Here is a 14,209-nt window from a genome sequence, read left to right as displayed (position 1 = left end):
GAACTATTCATCACTGGTCGCCGGCCAGCAACTCCTTTTTCTTCCGGCTCCTGGCTCGTCAGCGAAGACCCCCGACGCCTGTAAGACTTGTGCAGCCGCAGCCCTCGTGGCTAGGTAACTTCGGCATTTCGGTGCCTGCATAGCCTCTTTACTCTAGGGTCCCGAGTCCCTCGCTTCCGACTTGCCTTATCGGGTCCGCCCGAGACCACTAAACTTTCCGTGTCCTCGGACACTTGTTTAATCGTGCACTTGAAGTATTTTCCTAAGAGATTTGGTTTGTGCTTAGTACCCTGTCCTCATAAAGAGTACAGGGCTGTTGTGATTCTTAATAAATATACTGTTTATTTTCATAACCCTTGTGTGGTGTCCTTTCACTTGGTGTTCAAGGGGTATGTGATGGTATAACAGCTGGCTTAACACGCCCTCTCGAGTCTTTAGCCTTAGACTGCTCGTATCCACGCTACTAGGATAGCTGGTCTGTAGGTTGACTTACAACCAATCACCATAAGGGTCGTTTGGAACGATACATAGCGGTCGCTAGAATAGCGAACGCTGCATATCGGGCCAACTTCTCACAGACAGTACCAATCTGTCATCAGGCCCTATTGTGAGTCACACTGAACCAGTGCAACTAGAAACTGCAGAAGGGCATCGTGAAATTCTACAATTTTATCTGATCGACGCCCCTCAATTTCAATTGATCCTAGGGTTACCTTGGCTCACCGCGCATAACCCTACCATAGATTGGGCAGCAAGAACGATAACTTTGAACTCAAATTACTGCACGGAAAACTGTCTCAAAGATTGTCAAATCAGAGGTGATAAATCTCCCGCTTATCATTTAAGTAAAAATGAAAATTCGGTCTGTGTGATTGACACGGTAACTTTACCTGAAAAGTATCAAGAATTCCAGGATGTCTTTAATGAAGTTGAAGCAAAGAAATTACCTCCTCACAGGGAATATGATTGTAAGATAGATTTAGAACCAGGAGCGAATTTACCCTGCAGCAGAATCTATGCTCTAACCGAGCAACAAGATAAACACTTGAAGAGTTATCTGGCAGAGTATCTGGAGAATGGCTTCATTCGACCTTCGCAGTCCCCAGTCTCTTCTCCTTTGTTTTTCATTCCAAAAAAGAGTGGGGAATTACGTACATGCATTGACTACAGGGCCATAAATCGGATAACAATCAAGAATCGTTACCCATTACCATTGATTTCCACTCTCCTGGATCAAGTGAAAGAAGCTAAGATCTATACGAAACTTGATTTGCGAGGAGCATACCATCTAGTCCGAATTAGAGAAGGAGATGAGTAGAAGACAGCATTTAGGACCAAACAAGGTTTATTTGAATACCAGGTGATGCCATATGGGCTATGCAATGCACCAGCTGCATTTCAACATTTTATAAATGATGTATTGAAGGATTGCATAGATCAGATCGCGATTGTATATATTGATGATATATTGATTTACTCAACCGAAGTAAAGACACATGAAGAACATGTCAAGAAGGTACTACAAAGACTTCGAGAGAATGGATTATTTGTCAAACTGGACAAATGCGCCTTTGATGTTACCTCAGTCGAGTTTCTGGGTTTTGTACTAGCTCCTGGAGGAATCACCATGGATGAAAATAAGATAAAGGCTGTGATTGAGTGGAAATCTCCTACATCAGTTAAGGAAATCCAAAGTTTCATCGGATTTGCCAACTTTTATAGGAGGTTTATCCAAGACTTCTCTAAAAAGTTAATTCCAATCACACGTTTATTAAAGAAGGGAGTTCCTTTCCAGTGGAGTACAGAAGTGGAGGCAGCATTTGTGCAATTAAAAAAAGATTTCACCACAGCTCCAATTTTGTTGCATCCAGATCCTGCAGAACCATTCTTTGTAGAAACAGACGCTTCGAATCTAGCCTTGGGAGGAGTGTTATCACAGAGACACAAAACTACGGGCCAACTCCATCCAGTGGCATTCCGGTCTCGAAAACTAACACCCCCAGAAATTAATTATACAATCACAAAAAAGGAATTATTGGCCATTACGGATGCCTTCAAGGAATGGAGACATTATCTGATGGGAGCTCGACATATAGTGACTGTGTACACTGATCACCGAAATTTGAAATTTTTAAAATCTGCCAGAACTTTAACTCCTAGACAGCTCCGCTGGTCCTTGTCATTCTCTGAATAAGATTTTGTCATTACATATCGACCTGGAACTCAGAATGGGAAGACGATGCCTTATCCAGATTAGAGACAGAAGGAGTTATGGAAAAGGTTCTGGATCAGACTATAATTGCAGCGGAAAAAATAATCAATGATGTGCTACAAGAAACTCTGGAGAATTGAAAAGAATCTGATACCTTAAGTTGTGAAGAAATGAGAAGTTGGTTAAAAGAAGATTCCAGAAGAGAAATACGAGAAGGATTACCCTATCATAATGGAGCATTATACTTGCCCACTTCTGAGATGCAGTTAAAGGCCTTGAGAGAATGTCATGATAGTATCTTAGCAGGGCACAAGGGCATCAACAAGACTAAAGAACTGGTGCATAGGCGATTCTGGTGGCCAAACATGACCAAGGACATACATCAGTATGTGGCAACTTGTGAGACTTGCGCAAGAGGAAAATCAGAAAGAAAACGTCCACAAGGTCTGTTACAGCCATTACCCACCCTTCCTTATCCTTGGCATACAGTAACCTTAGATCTTATAGTAGATTTACCCTCTAGCTATGGTTATGATACCATTTTAGTTTGTGTGGACGCCTTTACAAAAATGGCCCACTTTGTGCCTTTAAAAGGGGTACCATCTGCCAAGGTTTTAGCAAATGCCTTCAGCCAGCATGTAGTTCGCGCACACGGCATACCTAAGGTTTTGGTGTCAGATAGGGGCTCACAGTTTCTGTCTCATTTCTGGAGAGCACACTACTAATGCTTCTACTGGTTACACTCCATTCTTTTTAAATGAAGGTAGACATCCACAACATTCCTTAAACTTCCAAGAAGTTGATGTTCCCACAGTATCTGATTTGGTAGAATAACTGACACAAGTTCATAGTAGAGCTATCCAAAATTTAACTGTAGCAAAAGCAAATTAGAAACACTACGCAGACAGAAAGAGAAGGAAAGAACCTGAGTTGGTAGTGGGAGACAAGGTTTGGTTAAATACAAAAAATCTCAGACTAAAAGGGGTTAGAAAGTTTCAACCACGATTTATCGGACCTTATCCAATAGAGAAAAAGCTAAGCACATAAAATTTTCAATTAAAACTACCAAAGAGGTTACGTATACACCCAGTCTTCCATGTTTCTTTACTAAAAAAGGCAGTACCAGAAGTTAGATTAAGTAAGACCCCAAAACCAATTCAAACTGAGAAAGGAGAGGAGTTTGGAGTTCAACAGATCTTAGACTCTAAACTGCAAAAAGGAAAGTTATATTACCTGCTAGATTGGAAGGGTTACGGTCCTGAAGAGAGATCCTGGGAGCCTGAGACTGAAGTAAATGCTCCAAGACTAATTGCAGAATTTCACAGACGATTCCCAAACAAAATCCAGAAGGAAGAGAGGTCCTTGAGGGAGGGTACTGTCAGGTTCCCCCACTAAAAGGTCTCATAACAAGAAAAGTGTCCAGAATGAAAAGAAAGGAATGGTGGTTGCTGCGTTGTCAAAACTGTGGAAACAGCATTGGGTACAGGGTAGATTGCAACATGGCGACAAAGTGTTCCAAAAAGGAAGACAGGTTAGCGTTCTAGTCAGATGTGAAGATTTGAGTGATACCGGTGAGGCGCGCGGAGAGCTGCGCACTTCATCTGAACATTTTGAGAAGTAGGAGGTGTATTTACGCGTCACGTTAGTTAGGGAAAAAGAAGTACGCGTCGCGTGATTTCAGAGAAAAAACATTAGAGTTGTGTTACAGCCAGCTACTCAAGTAAGACTGTTCCGATATTTTGCTGTGAGAAAGTTGGTAATTTGTAACTGCGCATGCTCTCCGAAAGCTCTGCTTCCCTGGAGCTCATGCGCAGTATATCTTGATACAATCGTCTTGTGCGTGCCTAGAGACAGCACAGGACGAAAACGGTACCAAGTATTCGACGAGTACTATTGTGAGGCTTTGTCATATTCCATAGAAGTGAATGCCTTTTCCTAATAAGACTTTTGAGACAATATTAGAGTGAAAACTTGTAAGAAGACAACGCTAAAAGGAAACAGAAGAGTAAGGGCATGATAATAATGTCTAGTCTCTGTAACAGAATTTAAGAACAGTAGAAGGAATTAAGAGATATAAGTTTAGGTGAAGAAGATAAGAAAGAACTTACTAAGGCTGCAGTTCTCTGTCCTGTAGGTGAGCATCTGTGGAGAAAAAGCAGAAATTAGAAAAACAAGATAAGGAAATATTAATAACACCAGTCTATTGAATTACAGTGAATAAAACTCAGAACAGAAGAGCAAGTAGATTAAGAAGAGAAGCAAAGGCACACAGCTCATTGGGTAGGTCATAGAGTAAAAACAGAGAATAGGTTAGGAGGAAGGAAGTGTAGAGAGAGTTTACATGTATTTTTATTTTACAGCAAATTAAAGCCAGCAGAGCAGAAGATAAAGGTTAACATAAGAAAACAGAAAAAGAAGACAGTAAGACTACACTTGTGTGCATTCTCTTCTCTGTCTAATTCCCCTTTCCCCGTTGGGGCTCTTCTGGCTACGCATTTGAAATTGTGCGTGGCTGGGGAGTCCTGAGGAGGAATTGGGAGCTTACGTCGTTCAGCTCCTGTGTCACTGGCCAACAGAGAGAGAAGAGCTGGTTCTGACAAGAGTGAAGTGCCCGCGAGATAGAGGCACCTGAGCAGAATGGCGGAAGGTTTGGATTTGAAGAAGCTGGTAAACATTTTGAATGAGATACAAAGGGAATTAATTACAGTCAGAGAGGAAAATAGAGAACTAAAGAAATTGCGACTGTCTTCCCATTCATTCCAATGGGCCTCTAGGCCCATAGGAATGAATGGGAAGGTATTCCTTAATTGCGAACTCCAATTTGCGATTCACAATTAAGGAATATTAAGGAATCACAATTATTATTGTGATTCCTACATACATAGCATTTTGCAAATCCCTAATAGTGATTCGCTAAAAATTGCTATTAAGTACTCGCAAACTGGTAAGATGATACATCTGCCCCTTAGTTCCTTATCCTGGAATGTTACTATAAAAAAAAGATATAATGGGGCAGAGATACCTTTCCCCCTCGCCTTTGGGGGTGGATCTCAGACATGCCACTCCTGAGCCCAAAAAATAAAAAAATAAATTGTGTGTTTCTGTTGTGATCCTGATGATGTCCCACTGGATCACGGCAAAACAAAAATATTATTATTTGCGGAGGGGAGTGTGAGTAGGACCCCTAAGTGAACCGACTTGGTCCCTGGGGACCCAATTCCCCATGGCTAACTTATAAAAAAATGGAAGGGGGCACAAACGTCTTCTCTGAGCTTGTTGCATCCCCGGAGATTATATCCCCCCAAGGCCAAACTCTTTATTTTTTAGAGAAGAGGTCGTGGCCCCTATCCTCAAGCCTGTTGCAGCCCTAGGGACCCCATCCCCCGGGCAGAACTCAATATTTTTAGAGGAGAGAGTACGCAGCACTCCATTCTGAGCCTTACAAGGTTCAAGGGAGTCATCCCATAGCGACGGCTCTTTAACCTGTGTCCTGAGTGTCCACACTCGGGACACAGTTGTATTCCCGCCCACAGGAGCGTGGGCAGGGAAAGCAGTGTGTTCCTACCCATTGGGAGCTTTGAAAATGATCCCACTGGGTGGGAGCACACTTCTGTTTCCCTGCCCGCGCTATTGGGGGCAGGGAAACTGTGAATGGTCCCGCTCAGCAGCAGCATTCAGAAATAGCTGCTCCTGCCTGGCTGGTGCCATAGGGGTCCTGGGGCTGTCCCTGCGGAAACCAATGTCATGTTTTTTGGGTGTCCTGGGTAAGCACCGGGGCACACACTGCTGCTTATTGAGTCCCCAGGAGATGGGGCCCCTGGGGCCTCTTAAGGTTTGGGGTGGAGTTAATTTATGGCACCAGTTGATAAGGTCCCCGAGGCCTATTTGGGCTTGGGGAGTCATGTGCCCCCTTTCCCTAATATATGTTTGGCCTTGGGGGATGTGGTCCCCTCGGCCTTTTAAGGCTTGGGGGACGGGGCCACATAGACCCTCCAGTATAACTGGGGTGGGGTTTCTGGGGCCCATTTGTTCTCGGAGAGGTGAGTCATGTGACATCTCCCCTAAAATAAGTGGTTTTGGCCCCATGTAATGGAAATAGGGTACCCAGGGCCTCTTAAGGCTCAGGGAGGGGGACCACGTACCCTGTACCCTATTATTATTCTTTCGCCCCAGGAGATGGGGTTACCGGGCCCATATGGACTTGGGGAGGGGTCCTGTGTGCCCCCTCCCCTAATAACAACAGTTTAACCCTTTAACCTTTGTTTTTTTTAGTGAATATATATATATATATATATTGTAAACAGAGGGGTCCCTACAGTTTTACCAACCAATTATGGTTTCAAATACAATAGCAAAAATGTAGCATCCCTTGACCACACAAGAAACCACTAGTGCCACAAATAATATAACATAGTCATAGCCAATGAATACAATAATATATTGATCAGTAGAGAATGATCATTAAAAATGCTAAATTTATTCAATACAATACATTGTTCTGTACAGAAGTACCATAAAACGATAATTAAAAATGTGTCAATTCACCTAGACATATAAAAACAGAAAAAACAAGTTGTCGACGCAGCGGTTCGGTATTTTGTTTTACACCTTCATCAGGACAGTTTTCTATTTAATAAAAGAAACATACAGTTAGCGTACTTCTTCATCACTCTTTTATAAACACAAAGCATTTATTTTATAATCATTTTATCCATGCTCTAAACACAACCATTCTCATTTTATCAAAACAAACTATTGGTTCTTTAGGGCACTGATCAAAGACAAACTAGTGGATCATGGTTACAGACTTGTGGAGCAAATATAAATGATCAAATAGCATCGCAATTCATATAGATAGTGACAGGTTCTCGATTTTTTTTTTAAATGCCTATACGTGTCTCCAAAGGGAAACTCATTGCGTACCTTGCATCAATTGATTGTTTATTATTCAAGGCTCCACGTTAGTTTGAAGCTCTCTTCTCTGGTTCCATGAACTTTGTTTCATCAATTAAATGGAATTAATATCCTCTTGATTAAAAAACCTTTTAGGGATAAAGAAGGAAACCCACTACAATGGTTTTATCTTGTTTGGTATCTACCCCAAATTAAGCCAAACATATTACCTTAAGGCTTTCCGGTTTGCTCGATGTTTATGTGTACAAGGGAGCCACCGAGGTCTGTGTTTTTTTCAAAGGATACTGAAAAAAGTGAATATACAATCATTTTAATTAATGCTGACCTAATGTCTCCAGTTTCTTGATTATACCCAAGGTTTACTTTAGTCAACTTACCTAGTATACATTTTACAAGGCCTTGGTTGCGCATACGATTGTATGTCGGTATGACAGTGCTGTTCTCAGGGGGTGTTCTCCTTCTGTGGTTTTTCAATTAACCATCTACAAAGAGCAAGAATATCATCTCATTCCCTGTTTTGTTTTATATATCAGGTTTATCTAAGTCTGAACTTTATCCTGCCTCGAGCCTGCTTGATCATGTTACTATTGTGTAATAATTGGCTGGTAAAACTGTAGGGATCCCTCTGTTTACAATATCTTTCTCCTTGTCCCTTATTGGATCCCATAGGAGACCTCCCCATTTTTCTCTTATATATATATATATATATATATATATATATATATATATATATATATATATATATATATATATATATATATATATATATATATATATATATATATATATTACCTACTGGCGATAGCCAGTAGGTATATATAGTTAGGATTTTTTCTCTATGGAACTTTTGAAAATTCTATGCCTAATAACTTTGGCGTTTGTGGACGGAATTGGCTGAAATTTTCAGGAAAATGGCACATTGTGTTTCTGAGCAGCTCCTGGAAATTTGGGGGGGGGGTTCGTCAAGGGGGGGCCGAGAAAAAAGGGGGGTCCCAAAACGCGTTTTTCCCATGTTAATTTCCATAGGGCGGTTGGCCTCACTTTTAGCCCGAAAGGCTGAATGGATTTCCACGAAACTTGGCAAAATTGTAGGGACTGTTAGCCCGATGTGCCTTTGCTAGGTCTCAATATATGTGCTTCAGTGGATTTTGAGAAATTAACGTTTAAAACAAGATATATATCTGTAACAGCGCTCCGGGTAGCGCTCCGGTTCGCGAACTTTTCGCATATCGGAACTTTGCGAAGCGAAGCTGATTGGCTCTCCGGTGTCTGTCAACATTCTAAACAGTCCGGAGCGGCCGCCATCTTGTCTCTCGGTAGGATTGAGAGACAAGAGGAGGCCAAAACAAAGGGGGAACTGAAGGAAAGGGGGCAAGGTAGACCCCTTCTGACCCCCTAGGATTGATGAGGGGGATATTATAGAGCCACGCGGGGCCCCAAAAAAAAAAACAAAAAAAATCCGATTTTTTCGCCGTAGAGACGCGTCTTGGTACGCGAACCGGGCAGCTAACCGGGCAGCTAACCGGGAAGCTAACCGGCAGTGTAACGGGAGTCTGAGGAGTAGCTGATTGGCTGTCAACATTGTAAACAGTCCGGAGCGGCCGCCATCTTGTCTCTCGGTAGGATCGAGAGACAAGAGGAGACCAAAACAAAGGGGGAAATGAAGGAAAGAGGGCAAGGTAGACCCCTTCTGACCCCATAGGATTGATGAGGGGGATATTATAAAGCCACGCGGGGCCAAAAAAAAAAAAAAAAAAATCCGATTTTTTCGCCGTAGAGACGCGTCTTGGTACGCGAACCGGGCAGCTAACCGGGCAGCTAACCGGGAAGCTAACCGGCAGTGTAACGGGAGTCTGAGGAGTAGCTGATTGGCTGTCAACATTGTAAACAGTCCGGAGCGGCCGCCATCTTGTCTCTCGGTAGGATCGAGAGACAAGAGGTGGAAAAAAAAAGGTGTAAATGAATGAAAGGGGTAAGGCAGACCCCTCCTGAACCCCTAGGATTGATGAGGGGGCTATTAAAGTTCCCTGCGGGGCAAAAGAAAAAAAAATTGCGATTTTTCGCGGTAAAGGTGCTTCCTGGTACGTTAACCGGGCAGCTAACCGGCAGCGTAACGGGAGTCCGACATATTGTGTTTTTTGAACGTTTGTGATATGTGCACGTGTGGATTTTGTCTAATTAAGGTTAAAAAAATATATATATATCTTTAAGCGTGTTCTGGCGCGCTTACGTTTTGGGTTTGGTTTGCGCTGCAGAGACGATACGTCACGGTTATGCGATGCATCATGAGGCGTCTCACGGGCTACGTGATACGTCACTTAATAAAGAATATATTTTACAGCTATAGATATTAGCTTTTAAAAAACCAATGAAATTCACAGAAAAAACCATAGGTTATAGACCATATATAGTTAGGAATTTGCATTTACAAAACCTTGAAAATTCACTGAAAAAACCATAGGTTATAGACCATATATAGTTAGGGATTAGCATTTACAAAACCTTATTTTATTTGCACAAAACCATTGAAATTCCATATATAGTTAGTTGCACTAACTATATATCGCGGACCCGCAATCCACTGCTAATGATGTCACATATTACATCATTCATGACATGGTCAGTGACATCACTGATGACATCACTGATGACATCTCAAATGACATCACTGATGACATCTCAAATGACATCACTGATGACATCACTGATGACATCACTGACATCTCATTTGACATTACTGATTACATCACTGATGATATCATTTATGTGATAATACATCTTCAGACTCTAATATAACCTTAGATACACTCAGTGTAAACAGGCACTCACAGACTGTCACACATCCATGGAGTTACTCACACACCTAGTCAGTCATGCAAAGAATCAATCACATCTCCATTTCCTCAACTATACAGTTATACACACCTTACTTATTCAAACATATAGTAACACATATTTACTCTCTTATACAATCCTTGATACAAGTTCACAATGATTCATACAGCCACTCACACATTCACTGGCTCTTATGTTCAGTTATTTATATATGTCAACTCTCACATGGAGTGTGTTTTACATATGTACTTACTTTGACATGTAGCACTGAGATATCCATTCACTCACCAATATACTCATGCACACAGTCAACTGTCCATACAGCTGTTTCTACATGCACTTTTGAACCCATACACCTAGGGAATCAACTGCTCACACATCTATGCACAGAGTTATACACCTCCCAGCCACCCACACACATACTCAGTCTCCCATACAAATACTTGGGCAACCATTCAATAACCCATATAGTTACTGATATAGCTACTGATTTAAACATGCAGCAGTTTACAGAACAACATAAATAATGATTGCCAAATTAAGACACTTTAATCACTAACCCATACACTCAGTGAGACACATTTAATCATTCTCTCATACAGTCAGTCATGCACCTACTAAATCCTTCATCCAGACACTTATACATCCACTCATTCTTCAATATGTAAGACATATTTTAACTTTACAGAAACATACAGTCACTGGGTGTTGTCATCAATGATGTCATCAGTGATGTCATCAGTGATGTCATTTGAGATGTCATCAGTGATGTCATCAGTGATGTCACTGACCATGTCATGAATGATGTAATATGTGACATCATTAGCAGTGGATTGCGGGTCCACGATATATAGTTAGTGCAACTAACTATATATGGAATTTCAATGGTTTTGTGCAAATAAAATAAGGTTTTTTAAATGCTAATCCCTAACTATATATGGTCTATAACCTATGTTTTTTTCAGTGAATATATATATATATATATATATATATATATATATATATATATATATATATATATATATATATATATATATATGTATACATATAAAGCCTAATTGGTTAGTATCAGCAGGGTTCCGCAAATGCACAACTTGCAGAGCATGCAAGTTTGGAGTTAATAAAACTCATTACAGAACTCCTTTTTCCACTGTTGAGATCCCAATTAAAGGTAGCCATACCTGTAAAACCGAGTATGCTGTATATGTCCTGACGTGCACTTGTCGCCTTAATTATATAGGCAGTACTAAACAGCAAGTGCACGTCAGGATCCTGCAGCATATTAGAGCAATTTTACACAGTGACCAGGCATACCCAGTGGCGCGCCACTTTGAGAGCACCCATAATAAAGACATCAATTGCCTCTCATACTATGTAGTGGCTTCTCTCCCCAAGCTCAGAAGAGGAGGCAACCGTGAGCTCAAACTAAGGCGGCTTGAGTCGAGTTTGATCCTCGAATATGACAGCAAATGGCCTAACGGGCTAAATAATACTGAGGACCTATGACACTTTCTCTAAAAAACTTGCTTTAACATCAAATGCCTAGACAAGAAAATTCGCCATCCTAAACAGCATCCTATTTTCTCCCTAGATATGTCAGGTTCCCTGTGATCTAGGGAGTTGCCACAATTATAGGTATTCCACCTATAAAGCATTGTGTTCGTATACATTGATGTAAGTGTCCGGTCAAGTTCCTTGTCGGCCACTTTAAGGCTAATTTCATCATGTTCTGCTTCTTTTTGTACATAGTTATTCACTTTTGTACTGATATATTTAATAATTTTAGATGTGAGATCTTTTTAGCACTTATTTTACACAGGGTGTTTTTTATATAACCTTTTTACATGATGATATATTTATACTGTATTAAATGTTTTAATATATGCTTTTAATGTGACCTACAGGAAGATGAATGTTCTCCTTCAATGGCACAATCAGCATTTATGCATTGTATACACAGGTCAATATCATCTTGCACTTTTAGCACTTTCTTTCTCTCCCTCTATTGCATCGTTGCACAGAATAGAAATCACTCCATGAATTGCAATTGTGATTCAATGAAATTTGTTATTTGCACTTTCACTCTTTACCCGCTCCCCCGTTGTTTACAGGTCGCTAATTTGCACATAGTATATTGTTTGCACAGGGATTTATCCCAAAATAACCATGAAAAACCTTACAAATATATATATTTTGTAAATTAGGCATGTTTATTTATTATTATAAGTTGTTTTCGCATTGTAAATATAACTTATTCCGTACATTCATTGTATGTGGTCATCGACATTATAGAGTCTTTTCTCTATCTTCATGCTCATGTGACCTGTTTGAAAATCGGCGGGGAGGCGGGCTTTACTGCATTATAAAAACAAAATGAAACCATTGGATCATTGCATGTGAACAAGGGCTTTGTAAGCCCGAAACGCGTCTTGCCCTCTTGCTTACCAACCTTCCTGCAATTAAAGACCTGTGAATCCTGTATTGTGGTCCGTCTCCTGCTTGCCTCGCTGGTCCTGGGTCGTGCTAGGATCGGAAGCGGCGTTCCTGGGAGTTTGCGCACATATATATATATATATATATATATATATATATATATATATATATATATATCACACTTCAAGCTGCGCAGACGAGCGTTTCTCCTTTTCGCCACCGCCCGCCGTAGACAAGACACGGACCAAAATCTTGTTTAGTTTATTGTCCCAAAAACCGCCAGAGACGCGTTTCACCACTTGCGCGGCTTGTTCACTTGACAATAATTATTTTCGTGGAAGGCATTTTAAAGTGACAGTGCTCATTTGTGGAACACCACGTGATGTGGCGATTGACATAGACAAAATACTGTTGTTTTCCTTATTATTGTTAAATACAGAAACTCATATTGGCATCATGCTGTATTATCTATATATGTAAAATACATATTGTCAATACATGCATCAACTGACTTTGAAATAAAATCATTGTTTGTTTGGATATATGAAAAATACCTTCAATTAATGGTATTTCAAAATGTTCTCAACATCGGTAAAATACCAGAGTAACATGTGTTTGGAAAACAATTCTCTTTTTTGTCATATCATATTTAAAGTGCTTAACGTGAATAACGTGATTAAAATATATTTGATATTATTTCAACTCCTCCTAACGCACATTTTCAACTTATAGGTGATTAATATGTACTTATCTTGTTAGTTTTTGTTAATGTGCACATAATATATCATCATTAGATGGTGACTTGTTCACAAATCTATATAGCCATTGCAGTTGTATTTAACCTATCTGGTTCGTAGTCTCTCAACGGTTCTCCCCATTTATTAAATATCTCATCTAAATCTACTGTCCATAGTCCCGTATAATCTAAAATCATTTTGTTGCTCCATATGGACAAACCACCGTAGAAAACATTCATAAAATTGCTCAATTCATATATTTACACATATTTACACCAAAACGACATCCTGTTACAGGATATCAATAAAGTATAACTATATACAAATATAAATATATATTCATTCGCCTATTTCATAGACCATTCATAAATACATAAAAACCAAAATTATGTTTAAAAAATTTTTTTTTTTTCTTTTTCGAAAAAGTTCTTTTTCCTTTTTAAAACCAGGGTGTAATGTATTGTGACAACTTCTTCTCCTCTAGATTTTTATGTCACATGAGGGATTCTGTGTTTGATATATTAGACTGTAGGGACATGAATGGATTGTTGTATTATTAATCAAGGCATGTGTGTAAGTCTTCTGTGGTATTAAGCCCATGAGTATATTTGGAATCAAACAATAAAATATATCGTGTTTCCAATTTCCGAAGTTTGATCTCTCTATCGCCTCCTCCACGTCTGCTGGGCAAAATTTCATCAACTAAATAGTATTTCAGCCCTTTATTATTGGCTCCGTGATTGTCTTTAAAATGTCGGGCCACCGGATACGTACTATCCATATTTGTGATGGCCCTCATATGTTGGAGGATTGGTACATGGGCTTGCAATTTCGTGCTTCCCACATAAACTAAATTGCATGGGCAGCTTAAAATGTATACTACATACTCGGTCTTACATGTTAAGATCTTCGTTATTTTTTGTGGTTCTTTGGTGAATGGGATAGAGAATACTTTTGTGTTAACACCATGGGTGCATGCCTTACAACTTATACATTTTTTAAAACCAGCCAAGTCTTTGTACCAGGCCGGATTTTTCAAAATTTCTGGATCTGAAGTTACTAGGCAGTCCCTCATGGA

Source organism: Lissotriton vulgaris, chromosome 7 (genome assembly GCF_964263255.1).
Source record: "Lissotriton vulgaris chromosome 7, aLisVul1.2, whole genome shotgun sequence".
NCBI lineage: Eukaryota > Metazoa > Chordata > Amphibia > Caudata > Salamandridae > Lissotriton > Lissotriton vulgaris.
Note: the sequence above shows the minus strand (reverse complement) of the source record.